The following is a 26494-nucleotide window of genomic DNA, read 5'->3' as shown; positions in this document are numbered from 1 at the left end:
GATGTTCACTGAGTGAATAGACGAACCCTTCCACTGTGCTGCAGCTAGAAGTTATGTTTTTAAAATACTGATGGATCCCTCTCAGCTGGAAACCCTGGCAACTTCTCTGAAATCACTGCCTTAATTTCCCTTTCAGAGATTAACACTCGTTAAGTTATGCTTTGGATCTGAAATCCATGCTACTCCATGATGAGGAGTTTAAACATTCGATTCCCTAACTAATGATGCTGCTTTTGAAGGCTATGGAAACTTTGGGATCCGATGATGTTAGCCACTACAAACGGACCTCTGGGGATCCTGATGTTTAATTAATTAACAAGATCTAGAAGTACCCAGGAGACAAAGCTCTGGGATATCTGTGGAGAGACATTTTAAACTAAGAAGCAAAGATTTATCATAAATGTAGGTGGTACGATTCCCTGGGCAGGTTTGTAATAAAAGGGTGAAAGCTAACTGAGTACCAGCTTCCATTGCTTTCTGCTTCTAATGGAGGACATGGGCTCCCAGCTGCCTCAAGCCTCTACATCATGTCAGATTGTATCCTTCAAGTGTGAGCCAAAATACATCTTTGTTTCCTTCCTAAAGATCTATTGTATCTGTCAGGTATTATATTGTCCGTGGGTTATACCAGCCTCCAGCTCTGGGATAATATCTAATCCATCAATATAAAGGGCTGATACCTCAAGCTGCTAGCACTGTGTGTAGAACAGCTCTCGCTGTCATGCCCTCCCCGCCATGATGGACTGTTTCCTCTGAAGCCAGGAGCCAAAATAACTTCCTTTAAAATTGGTCTGTCAGGTATTGTGTCACAGAGTATCATCTTAGCCTCTGATTCTTTCCAGTTCTGTTCAGTTCTTCATCTACCACCAATTCCTCCCTATTCCCTCCTGATAACATTCAGCACACACCACCCTCAAGGTCTTGCTAAAGCTGACGGCTCACCTAGTATCTCTTCCACAACATGGCACCAAGGCCAACACCTCTATCCCACTGAAAGCCTAGTCTTCCTGGTCTATGTCAAACACCCCTCCTCTACCCTTACCATTCCAAACCAGGAAAGCTTCCTATATTTACCTCTCTGCTTTGTCTGATCTTTCTCATTCAAACAGTTATTTCTAAAATCACTTGGTTTTTTTTAATCCAAGTGTCACCTTTCAGAAACCTTTGGGATCCCTTTAGATTAACCCCAATTCATTCATCCTCATATACCCAGCTAAACTGTCTATGCAGAAGTGGCAGTGAGGATGTGGAGAGAGAGGAGGCAAGAAAGGTATTAGAAAGGGTCCAGGAGGTTGTTTGAGGCAATGTTAGTGAGTTGCTGTTAAGAAAATAATAGTAAAAAAAAAAAAAAAGAAAAAAATCAGACACTTAGCTATTGACCTCAGAAACTGAATGTTCTTTTACCAACTCAGATATTACTAAAAAGTAGAAGTATCACTAAGACTAGAGATGATAGAGCTCTTATAACAATCCTCTGGTATTGTCCCCCTCAACTAACCCCAGGTTTTAGCAAAGAAGACATGGTCACACTTTCCTTCTGTTTTCTGTTCTTTCATTGGAAGAACTAGCTCTGATCTCAGACAGTTCCATAATAAGGGTATGTGCTTCTTCCTGCTTCCATCTGCCCAGTCATCTTGCTAATTGGGGGGGGCAGAAGGGGCTTTAGTTCCCCTGGCAGCCTGGTTCTGTCAGGCAGAAAAGTCCTCCCCGATTCTCTGGATGTGGTTAGTGTCCCTGCTGGTCCCTTCCTTAGGAGTTCACTTGTCATTCGGGCCTCATGAAAGACCCCCTTACAACCGCTCATTCACTGTAGTTCATTGTCTCTGCCCATTCATCCACATTCATGGGGATAATTCCTCCTCCAGCAGCCACATGCACGGGGCGTGTGCACATGTGTTGAGACCCCGTGTCCCCATTAGCACCGAGGGCACTTGAAATAAAAGGCAGTTTGCTTGAATGCAGAACTGCTCCCTGCTCTAACAGACAGGGAGTCTGTTGTACTTATGTTGTTTCAAGAAATACCAGGAGAATGAGTGGCTGCTGAGAGCTGAGGAGGAGGAGGAGGGGCAGGTCAACCCTGGCAGCCGCCTTCTTTAAAATACTGTTAGACACTTGGCTCCGAATACTGCAGCTGGCTCCCATCCTTCCTCTACCAGCCCTTTCTGGAGACACACTCCACCTTTAACTTGCCATGAATGGCTCTCTCACACTCCCTAGGCTCATTTCCACACTCTTCACACAATGAATCCTCCTTCCCTCAACTAGCGGGTCTGGCTCTTTGAAATGATTTGTTTGTTTTGTTTTGTGAGGTGGTGCTGGAACTCAAGGTCTTATGCACGCCAGGCAAATGCTATACCACCAAGCTAGGCCCCCCCTTCCCGCTCTTTGCAACACTTTTTAAGATTGATGACGGGTGCATGCTTATTAGGATGACAGGAAACAGAGTAAAACTAAGAGCATGAAATAGGAAATAGGAGAAAAAGAACCAAAGAAGGACCTCGTTAGTTATCATCTGCTATTTGACCACTGAGGCAACTCCCAGGTCCCCAGAACCAGCCTTGATTCTCCCAGGCATTAGGGTTTGGCCATCCCTGTAGCATGTTTAAGTCAGGGCCTATCTAATCCAGCCCATCACTGAGGGAAACTTCTGGTTGCCACTGGCCCAGAAGCCAGTGGGTTTCTTAGTAATATCCTGCCAGCGCTTCATGGACTCAAGCGATTTGAAATGTTGGGTAGGAAGGGAACAGACTCCAGTCTCTGTAAATGCTCAGCACACCTGATGGGAAAGGGTTTGCAGGCCAGTAGCTGTCTCGGGCCCTGCCTGGCTCGTGATCCAGCAGACACAGGTTGATATTTGCTTGCCTGTTGAGAAACACCAGAATGGCGTTTCTCTCCCAGGATAGATCCCACCAAGAGGGCAGTTGGTCCTTAACAGGGGTGATTTGTAACAGAAAAGACAGAGAGACTCTGGGATCATACAGAAGCAGGTTAGAGCCCAGATCTGCATTGACAAAAGGCCTTGGGGAAGCCTCTGAATTATTTTTGAACCAAAGCTTTTCCTTTTGCACTTGTATGTTTCTCAGTTATGGGATGCTGACAAATCAGACTGGATACTGTCATTCTCCATATTAATAATGCTTGGTCAATACTGGGCCACACATTCAACAAAAGACACATTCAATAGTCTTATAGAGCTATCGTGGGGCTGAAAAAGTCTTGTCACCTAGCAATGTAATGATGCAGTATGACATGTTATTGGTGTGGTTTTGGTGACACTGGTATATGGAGGTATATACACACAATTACGTATGTCTCTACTACCTGTTTTACCTGTGATATTGGCTAATCTTTATGGTTAACTTGACAAGTGTATAATTACCTAGGAGTTGTGAGGTGGGAGGATAGAGCTTGCATGTGTATGGTACCCCTCAGTGGGCTGGGGTCTCAGATTGAATGAAAAGGAGAAAGGTAGCTGAGAACTAGCACTGATCCCTCTCTGCTCTCTGGCTGCAGATGCCTGTGATCAACTTTCCCACACCTTTGCTTTCCTGCCAGAATAAAGCCTTCCTTTCTTAAGTTGCCTAATGTACTGGCTTGTGTTTCATATAACACTTTTATCACTGCTTTAGTGTATGTGCTTTCTACTTAGAAAAAAAAGAGGTTCACTATAAATGATACACAACAGTCACATGCATGTCTGATCGTAAGAGTACATGTAGAATACTGACCTTTACTTACTGTTAGGTTCACTGTAAATGATGCACAACAGTCACATGCATGTATGATTGTAAGAATACATGTAGAATACTGACCTTTACTTACTGTTAGGATCACATGCATGTCTGATTGTAAGAGTACATGTAGGATACTGACCTTTACTTACTGTTAGGTTTGAAGATTCACCCCAACTGATGGAGACACATGAATGAACCAGAGGAAAAGGAACTGACCATTTGGAGGACTTACAATAGAATAAATGAAATTTTAAGCTACTAGCTAGTCAGGTAATGAGCCCACGCTTATGGCCTAGGCATTTATAAATGAGATAAGTCAGTCTCAGAGTTGTTACTTCAGAAAACAAGAGGCTGGTAGAAGAACTTGCTATTACACTCATGCTTGCATGGCAAACCCTTTACCAACGAGTATCTTCCTAATATCACAACATCTCTTTCTTAATTTTTAAGAAGTATTACTGTGGTCTGCATGTGATGCATGGGGGTGTGTGTACACGAGTCAGAGCATACGTGCAACTTTGCTCCCTGACATCTCATAACTTAATACTTTTTTTTTCTCCTTCAAGTTTTCTATGGGTTGCAGGGATAGAACTCAAGTCATCAGTCTTCATGGCAAGAGCTCTTATCCAGTAAGCCATCCCTTAACTGTCTCTCTTGATGGTAGAATAGCAGTGATAATGGATTAGACATTCGGTGACCAGGTTTGTTTGTCAACACTGGTCACTAGGTAAGTGGCCTCAACTGAGTACATTCTCTGTAGAGATCCCTCTGTCATCTGTCAGTGCTCCCTAAAGTGCACTGGGTAGATCTATAAAGAACTCAGTGACCCAACCCACTCTGTGGAGAAGGAGGGGTTATTGATGAGTTCTCACCCACCACCGAGATCAGTCTCCCACTGAGGTTTAAGGTCATGCCAGAGTCCCTTGAGGGAAAGTCAGCGGATGAAAGGTGCTGAGCTGACAGGATGAGCACAGACCAAGGTCACAGCCAGCCACCTCAGGAAGGTAGAGGTCAGGGCCCTTCTAGAAATTCATGAGATCTGAGACCTCTGGCAGCAGAGAGAAGGTTCAGCAGAACAGGCGGAGGGGAAAGATTTTATTGTTTTATTGTTTTTTGGTTTTAATCACAAGATTAGCAGAGAAAAAGTTAAAAATATATACACTTTTTTCTTTTTAACCAAGAATTGAGAACCAGGAACTCTAAAGGTATGGTCTACATGGTCTACAGTGTGTGTGTGTGTGTGTGTGTGTGTGTGTGTGTGTGTATGTGTGTCTGTGTGTGTTCCACTGACTGATCTGTAGACTGGATCCTGGGCACATAACCACATTTAAAGGTCTCCTCTGTTTGTGTCACATCTGTCTCTCATCCTCTACTTCAGGACCTGTCCAAGCTTCTGCTCTATGTATAGTAACAGCCTAGAGGATGTCCTGCTTGCTCCCTGCCTCCAACTTGCTGCACAAAGGTCATTGCAGAGGTGGATTTCAACATTCCATCACTATCGCCTGATAACCTCTATGGCTCATGGCATCAAAATCCAAGCTACCACTCGATAGTCTCAGAAAACATCTCCACAAAACCATGAATCAATCAGCAAACAACTGACTTTTGTTTTGAAACAGGGTCTCAACAGGCTAGCCTCCGTCCTCTTTCTTCATCCCCTGACTCATCATTCAGGGTTACAGGTATGAGTTAGGATAGGTGGCTTTAAAAGTGATGTGTGAGAACTATCTTATCATTTATTTCCCTGTGTCAGATGATGTTGGCTAATCTCTCAATGCCCTGAATCACAACCCCTCTCTCCCTTTTTTTTTATATATTGTTTTTTCTTTATTATTATATATGAGTACACTGTAGCCGTCTTCAGACACATACAGATGGTTGTGAGCCACCATGTGGTTGCTGGGATTTGAACTCAGGACCTCTAGAAGAGCAGTCAGTGCTTTTAACCACTGTGCCATCTCTCCAGATGCTCTACAGTTCTTACCTGGTGTCTCCATAAACACACAGCGAGGACCAATGACACAGTCAATGTCCAAGGGCAGAAGTAGTCATCGAGCTCATTTCTATATTTAAACCTCCCTCAGTCTATTCAAGATGGTCCATACATTGTTTCTCTTCATTTAGATTCTTCTTAATTTACTGGTTGGGTAAATCCTGTTCCACAATTTCATCCATCTTACAACCCCACACTTTCAGTCACCATGAGATCCATATCAATGAAAGCTAAAGCAGGAGGGTGTAGGTTACTAAACATCAAGACTTAAGAAGTAATCAAGACAGAGCAGTGCATGGTGACATAGTCCTGTGATACCAGCAATTTAGTAGAGGCAGGGGATCAAAAGTTTAAAGCAGTTTCCGGCTACAGAATGAACTTAGGTCAGCCTGGGAGGCATGAGATGCTTTCTCATTAAAAAAAAAAAAAGAAAAAGAAAGAAACAAACAATAAACCAAAAAAACCTGCACACGAAAAGAAAGTGTGATGCCTACAGTTAGATTGACCGACACAGAAGAACAGTATCAGAAACGAAGCTCCACACAGGACACCTGATCTCTGACAAAGGCAACACCACAGAGCACAGGGAAAATAACTGCTGCCGAGTCCCCTGTACCCATTTAGACATAGGTTCTGTCTGTCTGTCATCTATCTAGACAGTTCTTATCGTTATTGGTTTGGGTGTCTGTGAGACAGAGTCTCATGTAGCAGAGGCTGGCCTCAAGCCTGCTCTTCAGTTAAGATGACCCTGGACCCCTGATTATTTCCTGCCTCTCCCTTCCAAGTGTTGGGATTTCAGGTGATTAGGAAATACATCAAAAATGAAACAAAACAAAACTCAGGGTCTCAGTTAGGCCCAGTCAGCCTCAGAGTTACTCTGTAGCCAAGTGCGACCTTGAATTTCCGACCTTCTTGCTTCCATCCCACGGGCCCTGAGACCACAGGCATGCTCCAACAATCTGGTGGGTGTAGGATATCAAAGCCAAGGCTTTGAGCATGTTAGTTAAACACATTACCAACTATATCCTCTGCCCAAGAAATTCATCATGACTCCTATTTAACACTACACAACATGTACATACATATATAATACTATGTATAAAATATAACATCTGTGGATTCTATGTTATGTTATATAATATATGCATTATTATATCATATTATATGTAGTGTGTGATTACATATATTTTCAGGTATAAACAATGGATACAGAATGTAAAAAACTAAAATTTCTAGAAAAGACAAAGGTTATTTTCTTGATTTTTGCAAATACTTCTCAGGCAGGGCATAAAATGTACAAACTGTTAAGGAAAACTATTGGTAATTAAGAATTTTTCTTTGTCAAGGAGCTCCATTAAGAATACAAACACAAAGCCCTGAGTGGACAAAGAAATTTACAATACATGTGTTTGGTAAAGGACTTTTTGGAACACACACAGAAAAACTGAACTCATAAATTCCCACTTAACGACAAAGGCTGAGTTCAAAATGAGTGAACAATTTATATAAGTGAAATGTAAAATAGGATATACAGATGTCTAGGAACGATGTTTATTATGATCGATTTTCTGGAAAAAAACAAGCTAAGGTTATAAGCAATGACTTCTAGATAACCACTAGAATGGTAAAATGAAAAAGCCTGATAATACCCAATGCTGTGAGGATGGGGAGGGTGTGACCTTCATCCACTGTGGACAATATTATACATGTGCTTGGGGACCCTTTAATGTCTACTCAAGCTGAATGCATGACCCAGTGGTTCCATTCCTACAAACACTGGGAGAGATGGCCACATGATCACTAAGTCATGACAGCATTGTCTTAAAGGTCCTCAAGTGGAAAGGTCTGGAAACTTCAATGTCTGCTATAGTAGAAGGGTACATTCATAGAGCAGAGAGTAAGGGAAATAAGAGTGGCTTCCATATACAGCAGCATGAGCAACTACAAGGAAGTGCATGGTATGTTTCTGCTGCTGTGAGGGAGGGAAAAGTCACCACCATTCCATTCCAAGGTCTGGAGAGATGACTTAGCAGTTAATAGCACTAGCTGCTTTTCCAGAGGTCCTGAGTTCAATTCTCAGCAACAAGGCACCTTATAACCATCAGTAACTATAGTCCCATGGGATCTGATGCCCTCTTCTAGTGTACATACACTTTAAGTTCGGTCATTCATTCATTCATTCATTCATTCTAGACTGGTTTCTGTGGTAATTTTAAAGCTACAGTCTCCTTTGTTTTCATTTTAAGACAGGGTCTCATGTAGAGCAGGCTGGCCTGAAACTCAATGGTAGCTAAGAAGGACATTAAACTTCCTGCTCCTCCTGTCTCTTCCTTCTGAGTGCCAGAATTACAGGAGAATGCCACCATATTGAGCTAAAGCCACTATGTCTTGACAAGTGTTCTATTGATATGAAATATCAATATTTGTCACTCATGAGTTGCCCACGTTTCTGTATGTATATATTCAAACACTTCAATGCATTTCTCTTTAAAACTTCTCAGAATAATCTTGAGAAGATATAAAAAAAAAAAAAAAGGACAAGAAATGTGTCCATTGTTTCATGGGGATACGAAGCAGATCCAGGACTCTTGAGTTCCTACGCTTTATCTCCTGTGTTTATATCTACATTTCTAACTCAGATCCTCACTGGGCTTGGAGGTATCAAAGGCAGGGACTTGAGCTACGTTTTGGCAGTTGTGAATGGCTGGAATCCATAGGTCAGAGCATGTTCAGTTATGAGTGGAGGTCAGAGACAAAGTCCCATCATCCACTCACTCGCTCATTCCCTCCCTCACACATCTTTACACTCTTGCTCTAACTGACCTAAGCTCACCCTGAATATTTTTACGTCTATGAACAGCTGGGGGTGTAACCCCAAGCAAATGTTCTTCCTCTGAGTCCTACTCAGTAGCCCCAACGCTTGGCTCTTATTCCCTACTTAGCCAATCCATACCAACTTTGGGGCAGGAAGACTTCAGTCATATACTCAGAAGGGCAGACAGAAGTTCACAAATGTCCATTATGATGGCTTCTTTCTCCTGCTTAGGCAATCAACCCACCCCTCAGGTATAGGCGCCCTGTGCTCACAGAGGCAAAGTGTGTGTTTGGCACAACTCCATGTGGTATCAGCTTAGACCACAACTCCCATCACTCTCTGACCTCAGGACTCCATTTTCTCCATACCTAGCTAACTTCTCCCCCTAAAGAGGGAAGGAAGAAGTATCTGTCTGGACTGGCAGCTCAGTAGAATAAGGAGCAGGACTGTCTTCCTGTCTCCTCCTTCTCCACACAACAGGAATCCTTCCATCACTGCCTACCAAAGAGCCAAGAGGAGAACATTGATAGGAGCCTCTGCTGAAAAGGTTACTTGCAAACCTTCCCCTCCCCAGCTCAGGAATCCAATGGCTGTCTCCCACCTCCAACCCCAGGCTATCAATAGGCCAAGCCCCATGGGAAGCATTAGTGGACTTCAAGCTAGGGGACAGGATTTCCTGTTAGCTGCTTTGGGCTTCTTATGCATCTGCTACTAGACAATGCACAAAGTATGCAAAGGGAAAACTTCATCCCATTTCAAAGGGACAGTCACCTCCTCCCATCTGATAGCAGTAGGAAACTCATTACTCTGGGATTCGTGCCTGACTAATGTTAAAGCCATGCCTCAAATGCAGGCTGTGGTTGACAGAGCTCAAGGACAGTCCAACACACAAATGGCATCAGGTTTGGGCTATTCATTTGTACCCTGATCCTTACCCTTTCCCAGTAGTTTTCCCTGAACCTACCCTGCCTCCTCCACAGGCCTAGCCCTCCCCACCTTCCTCATCTTCCTCTGTTGTAACCCTTGTGATACTTTCACTCTTAGCCTTGGGCCCTTGCCATCCATTCTCTGGGTATCTGTTTCCCATCTGTAACCTGGAGCTAAATGTTCCTCCCCACTGGGTAGAAGGCTTTGGGAGGATTGAGGGAAAACTCTTGTCTCTTGTGTGAAAGGAATGGGTTATAATTCAAGTTTTGATTTATGGCTTTTTAAAAAATATATATGGGACATGGTGACTCCAGCCATTAGTGAGATTACTGAGGCTCAAATCCTTAATATATTTTTCTCCAGATTCACAGGTTCACAGGGCCTTGGGCTCTTTTCCTGTCTTTTTGTGATCAAACAAATTTGAGAACATTTTCATTTGGATGCTTTAGGGATTAGATTAAAATAAAGATCAGTAACGTAGATATATTACTAAAACAGATTAGAAAGTACTGTTTGGAAGAATGTTTGGAGAGGGCCCAGCAACCACTGATCAAGCAAATAGATTATAAACTCTCTGGACAGGCTGCCTGTCCAGTTCAATATAGGATCTCCAGGGCCACTCTCCAATTAAAGGAATTGCCAGAACCTCCTTCAAGACTAGGGAGAAGTAGCCCCTAATCTTTCCCATCATAATACAGAGAATGGACCCAGAGGGTTTCAGTTGAAACAATCTCCTATTTCCCTCTGCTTGCTTTGCCTTGATTCTTAGGAAGGCAATAGCAACCCAAACCCGGATGTGGATAAGATCACTCATCCAACTTTTGCCAGAGGTACTTCTGTTGAATACACCTAACATCCTCTTGACTGTAGCATGCATGGTGCTGGCCTCCTTCTGTCCCTTGCCTTTATGCTACACCCTAGGTTTTCTCCACCCTTTAGGAAGCCTAGATAGTGTATTTGCAAGGTGTCCTCTCCTTTTGGATCTTGGGGTGGTAGAGAGGAGAACAGAGGGGATACATGAAACCTTCTCACCTTATGGCATGGGCCATGAGTTGGTTTGCAGGGGTTGGGTGCAGGGAGAAAGTCAAGCACAGATTTATTGAGGTTAAGACATCATCCATGCTAATTAAGTACCCTATCCCTGGGCTATATCCCCAGTCATGGGGTGATGGTAGTAGTGTGGTATGTGATGTGTGTGTGCGTGTGTGTGTGTGTGTGTGTGTGTGTGTGTGTGTGTGTGTTAGTATGTGTGCACATGTGGAAGCCAGAGGACAATTCAGGTTGTCTCCATATTGGATTAGACAAGTACGGCCTTTTATGTATATACCACATATCTGCATGCCACCTAACTCATGAGCTCATGCTTGTATCACAATACTTTACGAGGAGATATACTTGTATTACATTCTCTCTGAGTCTTTAATTTTGAGATAGGGTCTCCCTAGGCTGGCTTAGGTTGATCTTGAACTTCCTCTGCAACCGAGGCATGCCTCAGTTTCCCACAAAGCAAGAATGACAGGCCTACGACGCTAAGCTTGACATGGGATGCCAGGTTTGTCTCGGGATGCTGGATCACTGGTACAGGTTGTAAAAGAAGCCTGCAGTCAGGTTTCTTGAAATGTCAGACACCTACAAGAGATTCCGTAATACCACTCAAGGTTAAAATGGACTTGCCTGCCAAGTATCAGACTGAGAAAGCCCCTGTCAACAAGAAGACCACGCAGGCAGGTGGCTGGTCAAAGGAGGGTTCCCTTACACTGTACTAACAGATTTCCTAATCCAGCTGCCTGGGAAACACAGGTCCGGGCAAGGCCAGGAGACCAGCACTGCAATTAAACCAGCCTCACAATAGGAAGTTACCAGATGATACTTGCCCAACTCCAGTTACCTCGTCCTGGAGTTTGCAATGGCGGGTGAAAAGCAGGGACGCAAAGGAGGGCGATGGGCTTGTTGCCATCTCTTTATGTTTCCTATAGTGGGGATCCATCTTCCTGGGACCTTTCTTGGTATTGATACCTTAATCAAAGACCTCAAGGCGGCACCAAGATTTTGACTTCTGGCAGGCATCCAAAAAATTCAGTAAGGTGCAATTCCAGGCTGCCTTGTGCTTCATTAACAAGTTTCCTATCTTTCCTCAGCTTGGGAATCTCCGAAGGAAGGTCAAGTGGGAGTTTATGAGTCTTCTCTGGGACTGTGCAGAGGGAAGTCTTTGAACTCCACCCACAGATGGGTGGTTCCCACCACTGAATAATTTATAATTTAAGCGGGAGGGATGAGATTGCCCCGAGGGAAACGCCTGGGCTTCATAGGGTTTCTGAGCCACTTAAGAGCCATCTTCCTCACACCTATTTTAAAATCAAAAGTTCTACAAACTAGGCTGTGCAAACCAGCCTCAGCACCCCTCTTCTTTACTTCTAGGAGCTACAAGTCTGGTCTGTGTAGAGACACCACCCTCTCCCAGGTATATGTTAACATATCAGGGAGAGACTTTGACAATGCGGGTTCTGACATCAGATCCTCAGATTAGACACTTTAACGACTGTGTATCTTCAAGGGAGTCACCACAACACCCAGCTACACCTTTAACAAAGAAAAGTTTCCTCCACAGTGTGTGGAGCTGGGCTAGAGGGGGTTGGACAAGGAGGAGAAGGAAATCAATACAGAGCTCTCCTGGAAGGTGCATTAAATTCCAGCCTACACATTTCCTGTGGGAGCATTTGGATGTTTCCTTGGTAGGAAAATGTGTCCTAGAGAAGCAGCTTCTCCTAGCCCACTCAGTCTGCCTCCGCCCCGACCCACCCCACCTTGTCTAATGCTGTTTTAGAGATAAGATTCCCATCCTCCCATGCAGAATTCAATCCTATCATGCCTTGCATCCTCTTGGGGAGAACCAGCCAGACCTAGACCATGTTGCTTCTGAAGATTCCCCCATCATGTGAACACATGGAGAAGTTCTTATTTATTTTCCTTCTGGTCCTTAGTTGCCAACACAATCCTGGAATCTGTCATTCGGGAAAGTCGTTGGCTTTCAGACAGGGGACAGGAGAAGAAGAAGAAAAAAAGTTTAAACCCCTTTCCAGACAATGGTCAGTTGGAGTAAAGAGCTTCCTAACCTGGATATGTTCACTTCTTCTGTGGGAAGCCCAGCTGGCTTGCGTGCTCCCTGGCCTTGTCCTCCTACCCGTCCCCTCTCTTGTGCATTCTGCACCAGTCATTCTGAGCAAGAGGTCCACTTTCAGTGCTGACTCGAAGACTCATGTCAGCTCCTTACCCAGCATCCTTTCACGGGTAGTCTGTGCATTTACAGACTAGTCAAATGGACAAGTGAGATGGAGACCAGGCTGTTACACATTCCACAACCACACAGGTCACCAGGGAAAACTGATACAAATGTTAACGTACAGCCTGACCCCAAATCTGTCTCTCCCTGTCCCCCACGAAGCCCCCAGGCCCCTCTCTCACACTCAGAGAATTAAAAGTTTCAGGTATTTTGCTTTCAATGAAACTAATGGCAGGAGGGGGAGGTCACTGACAAATTGGGGTACCACCATGTTTCACATAATTTTGCTTCTACTGGCTCCTGTCTCATGTGAGTCCCACAGCAATTCTATATGAGACACAATTTATTTTGCAAACACAACACTGAAGTTCAGAGAGACCAAGTGAGCTTCCCCCCAACCCCCAGCACACAGACAGCAGGAAGCACAGCTAGGTTCTAAAGCTCAGTGTCCTAGTTTGATGTCTCTTGTGATAAAAACACACTGGCAAAAAAAAAAAAAAAAATCAATTTAGGGTAAAGAGTTATTTAGCTTACAATTCCAGGAAACAGTCCAGTCAAGGCAAGTTAAGGCCAGACCCCAGACCAGCTACTAGCTAATCAGAAGCAGTGAGAAAATGAAGATATGTTCACATCTCTTTCCCTGCTCATCTCCCATTCGGGGCCCAAAGCCAGGGAATGGTACCATAAACTTTCACTTTTTATTAAACAATTTTATTAAAAGTTAAAATATCTTCCCTCTCCTTTGCTTCTCTAATCTCTCCCATGTCACTCAATTTGATGGCCTCTTTTTCTTTAATATATATATATATATTAAATAAATATAAATAATCACTTCTAGTCTGAGTCTACCCACATCTGTTAATATAATAATCAAAATAATTCCTCACAGACCAGCCTGATATAGACCACCCTTCACTGAGACTCTCTTTCTAGGTGATTATAGACTGGGTCAAGTGTGACAATTAAAATTAAATATCACAAACATTTTATCAATTGGTTTCATGAGTGCAAACCCTACTTTTTCATCACTAGCAACCTCCCTAGCTGATCAATAGGGTTGGTACATATACCTTTAGGGCTCCTCTAGTATCCTGCCACTCGGCAGGTTGCTGCCTCGTTGAGGGAACTCTCCCGGAGACAGCAGCATGGATGGCATGGCATGGTTGGAGGAGGCTTCTGAGAAGTACATGGCTGCCCTGGCACTTAGTTCTACTGAGCCTGACAGATGTGCATGTGCATCCTAAACCACATCAAGACATACGTCTGTCCAAACGGGAGTCTCTCTGTGTGCTTTGTCTGGGTGGAGAAGGCCCATGGACTGGCAACAAGCAAGCTATCCACATTGGAGACAGTGCCAAGGAACTTTGTGTCATTGTAATAATGTGCTATCTGGGAGTGATGGCAATGAGCACAGCAATCCTTCACTGTCTGTCTTAGTCAGAGTTTCTATTCCTGCACAAACCATCACGACCAAGAAGCAAGTTGGCAAGGAAAGGATTGCCTTATCACCAAAGGAAGTCAGGACTGGAACTCAAGCAGGTCAGGAAGCAGGAGCTGATGCAGAGGCCATGGAGGGATGTTACTTACTGGCTTGCTTCCCCTGGCTTCCTCGGCTTGCTTTCTTATAGAACCCAAGACCACCAGCCCAGGGATGGCATCACCCACAATGGGCTGGGCCCTCCCCGCTTTATCACTAGTTTAGAAAATGCCTTACAGCTGGGCCTCATGGAGGCATTTCCTCAACTGAGGCCCCTTTCTCTGTGATAACCTCAGCTTGTGTCAAGTTGACACACAGAACCAGCCAGAATACTGTCCCGTTAGCTGGGAACTGCTCACATCCTTGGAAGAACAAGAGAAGGTAGGGGAACATGAGGAAAGGTGGACAAAGCACACACCACAGGCCCACACCCCCATCCCCCGCCCCTGTACCCCCACACCCCTCCCCCCCCACCTCACACCCCATCCCTCCCACCCCCCCCCCCCTCACCCCCCACCTCCACATCCCCATCCTCCCACCCCCTATCCCCCATACCCCTCCCCTCCCACCTCCACACCCCCTATCCCCTGACACCCCCTATTCCCCCCCCACACACACTCCACAAGCAGGCAGAAAAAAATGGAGGTCATGGGAAGGGGCAATCACTGAGGCTCTTCTAGGAATCTCCTAACTTTGGAGATATTTTCAAAAAAACCTGGAGACAGCGATGCACATTTGTGTCCCCAGGAAAAACCTGCCGAACCCTTGGGGAGTCAGGATCTCATGGAATCCTTTGGCTCCTTACACTTGGTCCACAAATTACAAGTGAGTCTAAAGTGAGAATACTAGTTACAAGGGAGTCTGAGCCAATCCTTCCCCTTTTCTGGGCTTCTCTGTCTTCTTCTATATTGTTTTGTTTTGTTTCAGATTTTTGTGCGCATTCATATGTAAATGTTCATATGCTAGTGCACATGTACATGGTTCATAGGTAGAAGTCGGAGGACAACTTTGGGTGCCAGGCACAGGCATTTTCTATGTTATAAATTATGTGTGTATGGGTTTTCATATGCCTTCCACCCTTAAGTGCATTCCAGATTCAAACCCAGGCCACCAATTTTACAGGCGAAGCCATTTCTCTGACACCTCACTCCAACCTTTTTTTTTTTTTTTAGGAGAGGATACTTTGTTGACATGGGCCATTGAGTTCCCCATAGATCTGTTTGTCTCAGCCCTCCCTCCTAAAGCACTGGGGCTTTGGAGATCCAAACACAGGTCCAGTCAGGCAAGTGTTTTACTGACAGAACATCTGTGTAGCTTGTTTTGTTTTTAACAGAGTCCTTTTTGATTTTATGTAGGTCCAAAGCAGAAAGGTGTCCAATTAGATAAGTAAACATAGAGCCAGGCACCTTAACCTTACAATAGGAGGTTTACCCTCCTTGAAGCCTCAGCTACCCCAAACGGTCCAGACCACAGGGCCTCTGGGAACACCTGCTATCAAGTAGGAGAGAAGAGTAGGGTAGAAAAGCATTTAGATAAGCACTGCTTGAGAGCAGTCTCACGGTCTTCATATCTGTTCTATACTGTGACTCTAGCCAAGGTCTACTGACTGCCTCTCTGTCTTCCAAATGGCATGAATACTTAACAGTTGAGCACAGGCCCTTTTCCATTTGATTCCAACAAACCAGGCAAGGCTGGTTGCCATATTGCCTTTTGTCAGCCATCCTACCACCAAGGACAGTGACATCCTTCTCCCTCAGACCTTCTCAAGCTCTGTGTCCTCCAGGAAAACACTTTACAAAGAGTCTTTTCACCCATGACGTTTTTTTGTGTGCTTGTCGGTGGCCAGGGATGTAGATCAGTTGGTAGGCTGCTTGCCCAATAGGCATAGAGTAATGGGTTTCACCCCCAGCACTGTATAAAACTGGGTCTAAGTCTACAAGACTTAGAAAGACAGAGAAAAAGGATTAGAAGTTCAACATCCTTCTCAGCTACATAGGAAGTCTGAGGGCAACCTGAGCTAAAGACTGTCTCAAAACACATATGAAAAAAGTTACTTGTCTCATCCACAGCACCAGACCAGATTCCTTGTGGCAGATATAATATCTCCTGCTCCTGGGACCTAGAGTCTGTCCACTACCCTATGATTTTAAGAATGGAATTAGATAGAAAGGAGTTGGGTCCTGTGAGTTCAAAATAAGATTTCTTAGAGCTGAGTAAATTAAAAATAACTTTGGGAACAATTTTTGTTGAGTGATGAGGGGCAAGGAGTGGGTGTTACAGATAGAATGTTATTTAGGAATTCTACCCTGGATGTCTGGCAGGCTTTTTAAGTTCTCTGAAAATCCACAACCTTAGACTTGAACCCTTGATTGTGTATATCCTGTGTAAACGTAACTCCAGGTTTCTAAGTCAACAGAGGTCAGCAGGTAACTGTTGTAGAGTTCAAGGAGGCTGAGTACACAGCTCTCCTAATCTAATACATGACAAAGTGAAGGCTGAAGAAAAAGCCCTGGGTGCTGCCCACACCTGCCCACCGGCCACCGGTGGTTGAGATTGACTCAAGAGGCAGCTGCAAGTCTGGCTAGGGGAGGAGCAGAGGCAGCTGGAAGCCTTTCCCAGGGCCTCCTTCAGTAACTAGTTCCCTTTACTGTGCAGATGGAGATGGGAGTGGCTTCTCTAGGCTTCTCCAGTTTTCCCCCACCTGCCTGTGGTGAGGTTTGTCTGCCAGGGCCACGGAAGCCTTAAGGCTCAGAGAACTTTGATTAGTAAAGAGGGGGCGTTGTCTCAAGTTGAGGGCCCAGTACAAACCCCACTACCTCCTCACTTGCATTGCAAAGATGCCCTGCCCCTGCATTCTGGGCTCCTGGGACTAACATCTGAATGCCGCAACAGTAAGATACCCGTTGTGTATTTCGGTTTCTCTTCTGAAGCGTTTCTCATCATGACCCTGCTGCTCAGAGAGAGTGGATCCAGCTTAGGAGGAGCCAACCTTAGAAGCTGATGAAAGGTCACGCTCACCCCTAGAGCTCGTGGTCTCTTTTCCCCTGGACAGTTTTCAGTGCTCCTGGCTCCCTGGTTGTGCTCGGGCCCTTGGCTCAGGATTTCTCTATTATCTTGCTCAAGCAGAGGGCTGGAAGGAAGGCTCCGGAGTCCAGGAGCACAGTAGCTCTCAAGCCCACGTGGGTTAGGGTTGTGTCCGTTCCTCTTCCTGGATGACCAAACCCACGCCACCAGCATCGTAGAGTAACTCCTGTCCAGGTTGCTCTCTCCTCCCTACCACAGCCCCAGATGCTAGTCCTGAGGACCCACTGGGCTGTCCAGCTCCTGCAAGCCCCAGTACAATACTGGGTATAATTCATGCTGAAGGAGTACCCTGCCTTGCAGGGTGTGTGTGTGTGTGTGTGTGTGTGTTGGGGGGGGCTGTCATCAGAGTTTCTATTTCTCCGCACTGACTGATCCGTGTGTAATTCCTTCCCTCCCTGAGGCTTCCTTCCTAAAATGGTAGCCAAGCCCTTCAGGATTCCTCAACATTACTTCCCTCTTCCTGACTATGTACCTTGGATGGCACAGGAAAACCTAAAGGGTGACCATGAGCCTAGCCACCATCTCAGCAGGCTGAATTTAGCCTGTGCCAGGACATGTGCCACTCGGTGTTTTAAAGGGTTTATCATCTCAGCTGGGAGGAAAGACCGAAAGGCTAAATCTGAACACACGAGGACAAATCCTCAAGGGGTGGCAAGTCCATAGTATAGAATTAAAGGACTTTCTCTCCCTGTGTCTCCTGACCCTCTCACCTTCCATTTCAGCAGGGATGTCCCCTCAGAGGTGGTGTTTCCCTGATATATGGCACAGCCCCACCGCCCAGTGTCATTTGGCTCTCCAGGGAAAGGTGCTGGCAAACCCTGAGCTTTGTTTCCCTGCCCCCTTTCGCTCCCTCTTACCTCCTTCCCTTTCTCCCCTCTCTGTGCATGTCTCTACTCCATTCTCTCTCTTTACAGCAGGAATATAATGTTCGGTTGCTTTACACCCACTCCGAGTGCTGCCAGCGAATAATGACTAAGGTGGTGGGTGGAAGGTACAGCAAGTTGAGACCAATTTAGCAGACCAGGGTGCCAGGAGGAGGGTGATTTAGCATCAAATGGCTTTGCAAAGAGAAGGAAGCTGCCCCCAAAGCCAGCAGGCCACTGAGCCAAGTACACAGCCCTGCCCTGCGTGCCTGGGGCAGGAGCTGCACCAGCCACCTGGAAGTCTCCTGGGTAAGATGCGTACACAGGGTTTCAGAGCGAAGAGCAAATGTGACCCCCATCCCTCATCTCAGTTCCACTTGAGGGACCCCTCCCTTGTATGTCCCTCAAGCTGGGCGTTTCGACCAGACTGGTTCTGTCTGTGAAGAACTCATAGCTATCCAAAACTGCTTTAGGGATGGTAGAGATTGAGGCTCTGTGGTGTGAGGGTGTGGACTGACTGCCCACACCTCAGGTCGTGCCACAGAGAGGGCATTCAGGAAGACGGGGTGTGGATCTTTGGGTCTTAGGATCTTGAGAGTCACACAAGGTCTGTGTCACATGTTGAAATGGTCACATATTTGTGCATGGATAGCACAGAGGAGGGGGTGAATGAATTGGCGGGAGGGAAGGAGAAAGAGAGAGAGAGAGGGACACACACACACACACACACACACAGAGAGAGAGAGAGAGAGAGAGAGAGAGAGAGAGAGAGAAGCTCTGTCGGTTGCTCTGAGGGCAGTCTTCTCTTCCACAGTGATTAAGTGACAAAGCAAATCCATTGGTGTTCTGCAAAGGACAGCCTTTGTTCCGAGTAGTGGACACAACCCACATCACACAGCTTAGGTGCCAATTTAGCCTGTCACTTAGTAAGAAAAGGCAGACTTCTACTGTATGGATTCGAACAATCCCCTCTCTGTGCTGTCTCTTTCCGTTCTCCCACCAACGCTCTCTTCCTATGGCTCTCATCCTGAACGAGGGGAACCTTCCATATGTGATAAACTCCAGTCTGGCTTCCACACCCGTTGACTCTCAGCAAACATGGCCGCCATGTTTTATTCTGGAACTTACCCGCTGTATACAAGGTGAAATCGGTTAAGGATGAATCTTGCCTTTCCTGGGGCATATCGTTAATTCAGCTTCCTTGAAGGAAGCATTGGCTCTAATTTCAATGTGGACCGTATCAATAAATAACATGAACTTACTAAATTTAAGGAGAAATTTAACACGTAGAAATCATTCTGTAAAGCAAACCCCAAATAGACATCTCATCCTTGGCTACTTCCTGAGTTGATCTGAATGTAACAGATATATGATATGTATGTATATAGCACTTAGGGGGTAAAAGAAGCACAATAAAATGAAAGAAAAGTTTGAGGCCTTTTTCATCCTCAAATTACAGTAATTACTAGAGTAGCTGTGCTCTTATGATTTAAAAATTAACTTATAGGGGTTGGGGATTTAGCTCAGGGGTAGAGCGCTTGCCTAGCAAGCGCAAGGCCCTGGGGTTCGGTCCCCAGCTCCGAAAAAAAGAAAAAAAAAAAAAAAAAAAAAAAAAGAAAAAGAAAAAGAAAAAAAATTAACTTATTTATTTGTTCATTCATTCATTTATTTGGAGCCATTTATGCTTGATGCCAAGGGTACCTTGTAAGGGTCAGTTTTCTCCCTTCACCATGTGAATGCTGGCCCGAAATTTAAATATATCTTTTATTTGTTTATTAGGCCTTTGTCAATGACTTAGGGAGTCTAAATCTGTTTAATTAATAAGGTCAGGAGCTGAGAGAAGAGCTCTGTGCTAAGGTACATTCCCAGTACATGCGAGACCCTGGGTTCTACATTGAGCACTATTCACTCAACACAAAAGGAGAAGGAAAATCAATGAATTCCACCAGCCTCATAACTATATTACAACCAGTATTCATGCTGCTTGGCTTCAGTGCTCATTGAAAACCCTGGGTAAAGTTCCTTTACCTTACTCAGTTTCCTCACCCGCCATATGATAGAAGGAATAGCATAGGGCAGTTGGATGTTATCAATGATGATGACAGTAAGTCCTCTTTTAAAGTGTAGTTTCTATGAGTGTGTGAGTGTGTGAGTGTGTGCGCGCGCGCGTGTGTGTGTGTGTGTGTGTGTGTGTGTGTGTGTGTGTGTGTGTGTGTGTGTATGTGAGAGAGAGGAAGAGACAGAGAGACAGAGAGTGGGGAGGAGGGGGAGAAATTGTTGGGGGAAATCTGGATCCAAAAGCAAACCTGGACCTGTATAGGCACAACTCTAATCCTAACACTTGAGAGGGTGGTCCTGGAGGATCAGGACTTCAAGATTTGTAGGGAGGGAATAGACAGTTCAAAGCCTACTTGGGTTATAAATGATCCTGTCCCCAAAAAAAGCTAGGAAGAAAAGGGAAACTCAAAAAAGTCTTGACATAAATTGCTTCCCAGGCAGCTGTAGTTGTTGTTCAGCAAGACCTCCCAACCTCCTCCTCATGGCTCTGGAATTGTTTAAGGAGGTGGAAGCCAGGACCTAGAGAACAGGAACCTACAAAGGTGACTCTGGTAAAGGGCCTGGGAGACCTAGTCAGGCCTGAGGTTAGGCAAGGTGTCTCACACACTCCACTAAAGCTCAAAGAAGTAGCTGTGGAGGCCAAAGGGCAAACTTACTCAAGCTTGTTCCCCTCCACTTTTCATTCACCAGCTGTTAAGAGGGGCCGCCCAGAGGGTTCTCTTCAGCTCTCAGCTGCAAGCTGGAATGCTGACCTTATTTTTCTACCAACTCTCTTTACACACCTGCTTAGGCTCATCTTCTAGGCCGAGTCCTGACCACCTACATCCTCTCTAGCAACTTCAGTTCACCTCCATCTTGAGATAGCTGTTGTACTAAAATTAGTATGAGAGTGTTAGTTCAATGGGATTGTCGCTAATTAATTATTTCTAACTGACAACACCAATTTTAGGCTCAATGCATTAGTTCCCCTCTTCAAAAGTTAAGTCATTTCTCTAGCACCTGACATGGGCGAGACCTGTAACGTGCTGTAACGTGTGTGTGTGAGCTGGGGGCATAGCTCAGTTAGGAGAGCTTGGGTTTGATCTCTATACTGAATTAGGTATAGTAGCACGTGCCAATAATCTAAGTACTAGTGAAAGAACAGGAATCCAAAGTCATTCTTAGCTACTTAAAGAGTTTCAGGACAGCCTGAGCAACTTGAGTCCCTGTCTCAATTTTTAATTAAATAGCAATGAAATTCAGGTTGTCGAGCATGAGTAATGCTCTCCCAAAGAAAAACTTAAATGATCATGGGGCCCTGAGAGCACACGTGGTTATCACAATAGGAGACATCCTGATGAACTCTGCTAAAGACACGTAAAACTAGTGAAGCATAAAGCCCAGTCACATTACCTCCCCAAACCCAACAGCCGTTCACATTCTCCAAAGAATCCAAAGGGCAGCACCAACGAGATCCATTCAAAGGCAAATTCAGTGCTGAGATGTACTTGGCTTGAAGAGTCCCCAGGCAGTCGGAAATTTCTCCTCCGGCCCCCCTTACCATTGTCCTGCAACTGCATGCCTGTAGCTCTGAACGTACAAACTCTAGACCCCAGGTCTGAATCCGGTCTAGTACCTTCTCCTCCCACATCTGCTCTCGTGGGTTGACAAACACACAGAAAGAGTAGGTAGAGTGAGGATCCCCTTGATTCTAAACTGTTAGGGCCAGGGCCTGGGATGGAGCAGGCTTGTCCAGGCAGAAGCCCTATAACACAGCAAGTGAAGCGAGAGCCATATCAGGGAAGTGTGCCCGTGTAGAAATCTACCACTGGAAAGAGCTCCCTGCCCACCCTCTTTCCTAACAGTTGGCTAATTAACTACTTACTAAAGGCCTCGTCTAAGTGGCAGACCCTTTACCCTGAGCTGAGAACTCACTGTGTGGCCTCGTCCCCAGAAACTCTGTAGTTCTTGGGGAGCCAATGAGTCAGTGTGACAGCAGCACCAAATGGTAGAAATATCTCAGAAGAAGGAATAGGATCTGGACCTAAGGGAAAGGTGGTTGGGGGACTATACTCCTGTGGCAGATGCCTGTGGCTAAAACAATGGCGTGAGATTCGATGGCACTCAATGGACGGTGTTAAACTTTGTTACAATATTATTCATAAAAAAATTGAATTTAAGTCGCTTAAAAATAGATTCTTTGTCAGGACCTTATTTGGTATTTTTTATTGTTGGGTTGTTTGTTGTGGTTTTCTGCATTTGAAATTGTCTCAGTTAGCACAGGCTAACTGAACTTCCTATGTGGTCAAGACTGGCTTTGAATTTCTGATATCCTATCTCCACCACCTAGGCAAGGTTTGGTTATAATACTGTGCCGCCATATGAAGGTTTATGTAGTGTTAGGGGCTCAAACCCAGAGACCCTGCAATTTCAAGGAAGTGTTCATTCAAGGAAACCAACCCCAGCCTATGGTATTCATTCCTGAAGTTCACTATGGGTCCCAAAGCCTTGCATCTTGTAGCATCCAGTGAAAAGTTGTGGGGTGAAATGTTAAACACACACAAAGGCATAAAAATAAGTGTTCCCGAATAGAGGCCATTTTAGTTCCAGTCCATCTACTTCTTTGCCCACACATGCAGACATCTGGCTTCCTAACCGTGCATGGCAGTGGGGCATTCTCACACTCTCAGAGACTGGCACACCCAGACCACTCCCCACAGCAAGGTTCTTCTATCTCAGCTCCTGTCAGCCATGTGAGGTAGATAGCCAGACTAGGGTATCTCCTTCAGTTTCAAGAGTGTACAGACTGAATAGCTAAAGCAGGTTTGCCTTGCAGAGTGTGCCAAGACATATGCTAGAAAGAGGAAAGGACAATCGTCTTGAGCAAAAGCAAATGTCTGCTCCTTCCATGAAACCTCCAGGAAGGATGCTCTGCTTTCTTTTTCCACAGACAGTTCTCAGTTCTAGCACATGCGTGCTCTATACTCCTATCGACACGGCTAAGACATGCTTTTCCGGATTCCATTAATGGTGGACTTGGCTCCCACTAGCTATGGGAACACCCTTCCATTCTGGTGCCTCAGTTTCTTCACTGGCAGACCCAGAGTAAATCACATCTCACGCTAATGTGGGAGTTGTGCTGTGAGGATAAAGGAGACAACAAATGAGATAACATCTATGATGCACTGAAAATGGTCAGAAGAAAGAGCTGGGTAAATACAAGGTGTGGGCCATGCCTGATTAGGGTGCATTCCCTGCCCACAGACTGCTGCCCACACTCTGCTCTGTGCCAACCTTGAAGACTCTTAGCCCTGTAAAATCTAACTCTTATACTTATGAGCATACACCTTTCAAACACCTCCATTTTCCTCCTGTCTGCCTGCAGAAAATTGTTTCTGAACTTGAAGGAAGCTCGGGTTACAAATCCTCAAAATCCCTTACCAGCAGCCTCCTCATCAGGGTCTGGGTGCTGGAAGAATTGTGTGCAGACAGCTTATCTCTCCGTGGATGGGCTGAGTCTAGATTGTGTTTCCCAGGAAAAGACCCTTGGGTGGTGCAGCCTCTACAACAGCTACCCAGAACCTAGTACCTCCTCACCAGCAATTCAAGGAGCATGCAGAAAGCCTGGGGGCAGAAGGCATGGTTCTTGGATCCCTAAACATCTCTCGTGCTTGGGAAATTGAGGACTCTACAGCACTTTCCCAGGCCTGACAACCAGTGGGTGAGCAGAATACTCACATGTGCCATGGTTTAATCTCTTCCACTTGCAGCAGGGAGGGGAGACAATCACCTGGTCCCTGGTGTCTGGGTCTCTATTGCTGAATGAAGCCTGGGCAGATGAGAGGCAAAACAGAGGGGATCTGACTCCCTGTGGTGAGTGAGAAAAAGGAGTGAACTGAGGTGTGTGTGTGTGTGTGTGTGTGTGTGTGTGTGTGTGTGTGTGTCTGTCTGTCTGTCTGCCTGCCTGTCTGTGCATCCGCCCAAGTTCATTTCTATTCCTTCCAGACACAATGTACCTCAAAAGTTCCAGCTAGCAAGGTAAAGCTCACTAGCCAGTCCCCAGCAACTGTATCCTCTGTCTGTGGCCTCAGTTTCTGTGGCCTCACTTCCTCACCTCTCATATCTTCATCTCTGCATTCATGTCACCTAATGCACAGTCTCCAAAATAAAATTCAGGTTTGCGAGGAAACAAACCCCCCCGGTCTGACGGACAAAGACAGAAGGATTGACTGATGCACACCGTTTCCTTCCGGCTGGGGTCAGATTAGAAATACAAGCAGTGACAGGATAGAAGACTCCCCCACACCTACCGCTGCCCTCTACTCCGATAGTTACATGTAGAAACAAAGACACCTAGACAGACGCGGACACAGACAGACAAAGACCGACAGACGAGCGGACTCACTCCGGGAGTGGTTTGCTGTAGGGAGAGCAGCCTTCCCTGTGCCTGGGCCATCCGCGGGACTGCAGACACTGCGTGAAGGAGGAACAGGACCCTGGGTACCCGTACCTTACCTGTCTGCCCTCCTCCGCCTCGGAGATAGCTGCAAATGGCTGCAGATTTGATTTTTCGGTGTGTTTTGTGCAGTGCCCCTTTCTCTTTTTCTGGAGAGCTACTGGAGCCGACTGATCCCGCGTCGCTCAAGTCACACTCCCAGGAGCAGCAGAAAGGCAGAGAAACTTTCGGACTCTGAGCTTGTCGCAGCCGCCCAGAGCCCGCCAGCTCGCCCGGGCGCTCTGGCCCTTGCGCTGGGTCCCTGGCCGCCGGCGGGGCGGGGCGGGGCGGGGCGGGGCGGGGCGGGATGGGGCGGGGCGGGGCACGGGTAGGGCGGGGCCAGAGTCAACGACATTCATTGGCTCGCACTGCTTGCACCCCGTCCTGCTCTCTCCCGGGCCTTTGTTCCCGGCTGACAGCTGGGGTTGCTCCGACCTCCTGGCTCCTCTCTACCCAAAGCCCGCGCCGGTCAGGCTCGCAGTTTCTTAGCTCTCGCTTCATCACCCTCGGGGATTCCCGTCTGTTCAGCCTTTCTCTCCCGTTCCTCATCTTCCACTACTCCTAGTTCTTGCTTTCTCTATCTGCATCTATTCGCCTTCGCGTTTTCTTTACCCATTTTCTGCATTCCCCTTTTCTTTGCTACCTCTTACCGGTGATTTCTCCAGCCCAACCCCCAACCACAACCCCAACAAAAGGTTGAGTTTCTTGGTTTAAGGACCACACTAAAGGCCTCGAGGTGTTATGAGGGTACTGCTTCCTCTTGCTGCGATTACAGACCAGAGAACCCAGAACCCAGAGACTTTACTCCTCAAAAAAGATCCAATTCAAATTTTGCCACTTCAGAAGCCTGGCCTAGGTGATGCAAGCCAGAAATCCCAGGGACTTGAGAAGCTGAAACAGGAGGATTATAAATTCAAGTCCTGCCTGGAACACAAAATGAATTCAGTGCCACCCAAAGCACTAAAGTGTGACCTTGTCTTAAAATTTAAAGTGGAAATATATCTGCAGGGCGGACTGGAGAAGTTGCTCAGTGGTAAAAAGGCGTGGTCTTAATTTCAATCCCGAGCACTAAAACCAGCAGCCATTCACCCACCTTTTCAACGCCTGTCTGAGGGTAAGATAGTGAAAAGCCAGCCAGTCTAAAGGCAGAGGTGTTGCCCAGAAAGTCTCAGCCCAGGCCTGAAAGGGGCAAGTTAAGGGGAGAAGAGTAGGGATCACTAATCTCATGAATGAATCAGACACTCTCCTACTCCAAACCCCTGCTTCTTCCTCCAGGTCTTGACCCTAGATTAATTTTAAGCTTTATTTAATTCCGTAATTCTAGCTTAGTAATATCTATTTTCTAGAGAACATAGATAGACAGCCAGCCTGTAATCCCAGCATTTGGAAGACTGAGATGGGGAGTTTATGCCAGACTATCTCTCCATTTGAGAAGTGTTTCTCCTGCTTTGCTAACTATACCTTTCCCAGTTCCAGACATGAGCACCATCCTTACTTGGACCTCTGTAACCACCACAGGTAGACAGATCCCTCTTTTGACGCAAGCCTCCTCTTCTTTCTGTGCCCCACTTATTGACTTGGTACAAGCATGTCTTCTCAGAGGTGAACGTTTCTTAGGACTCTTGATGAACGGGAGGATACAGAGCAACTGTTCTGGCACTTGAAGGTAACAGTAGACGCTGAAGAGAGACTAAGGACAGTGGATTACAGATCTCTGTCAACTCAACTTTGTCATGATTGTAATATTCCAGAGAGCTGGGCAAAGGGGCCCTTAGCTTTCTGGTCCCAC

General features: G+C 45.9%; 1 protein-coding gene across 1 annotated transcript in view; it reads right to left on the bottom strand.

Annotated features, from left to right (window-relative positions):
• Lzts1 (leucine zipper tumor suppressor 1) overlaps positions 1-24968 on the bottom strand; it is a 54957-nt gene extending 29989 nt beyond the window's left edge. The window contains exon 1 of the mRNA XM_032918545.1: positions 24726-24968. The gene's annotated coding sequence lies outside the window, so the exon portion shown is untranslated. The remainder of the gene's footprint in view (positions 1-24725) is intronic.
• Positions 24969-26494: the final 1526 nt, after the last annotated feature.

This window comes from Rattus rattus, chromosome 13 (genome assembly GCF_011064425.1).
Source record: "Rattus rattus isolate New Zealand chromosome 13, Rrattus_CSIRO_v1, whole genome shotgun sequence".
Taxonomy (NCBI): Eukaryota; Metazoa; Chordata; class Mammalia; order Rodentia; family Muridae; genus Rattus; species Rattus rattus.
This window is presented reverse-complemented; position numbering and strand designations above follow the sequence as displayed.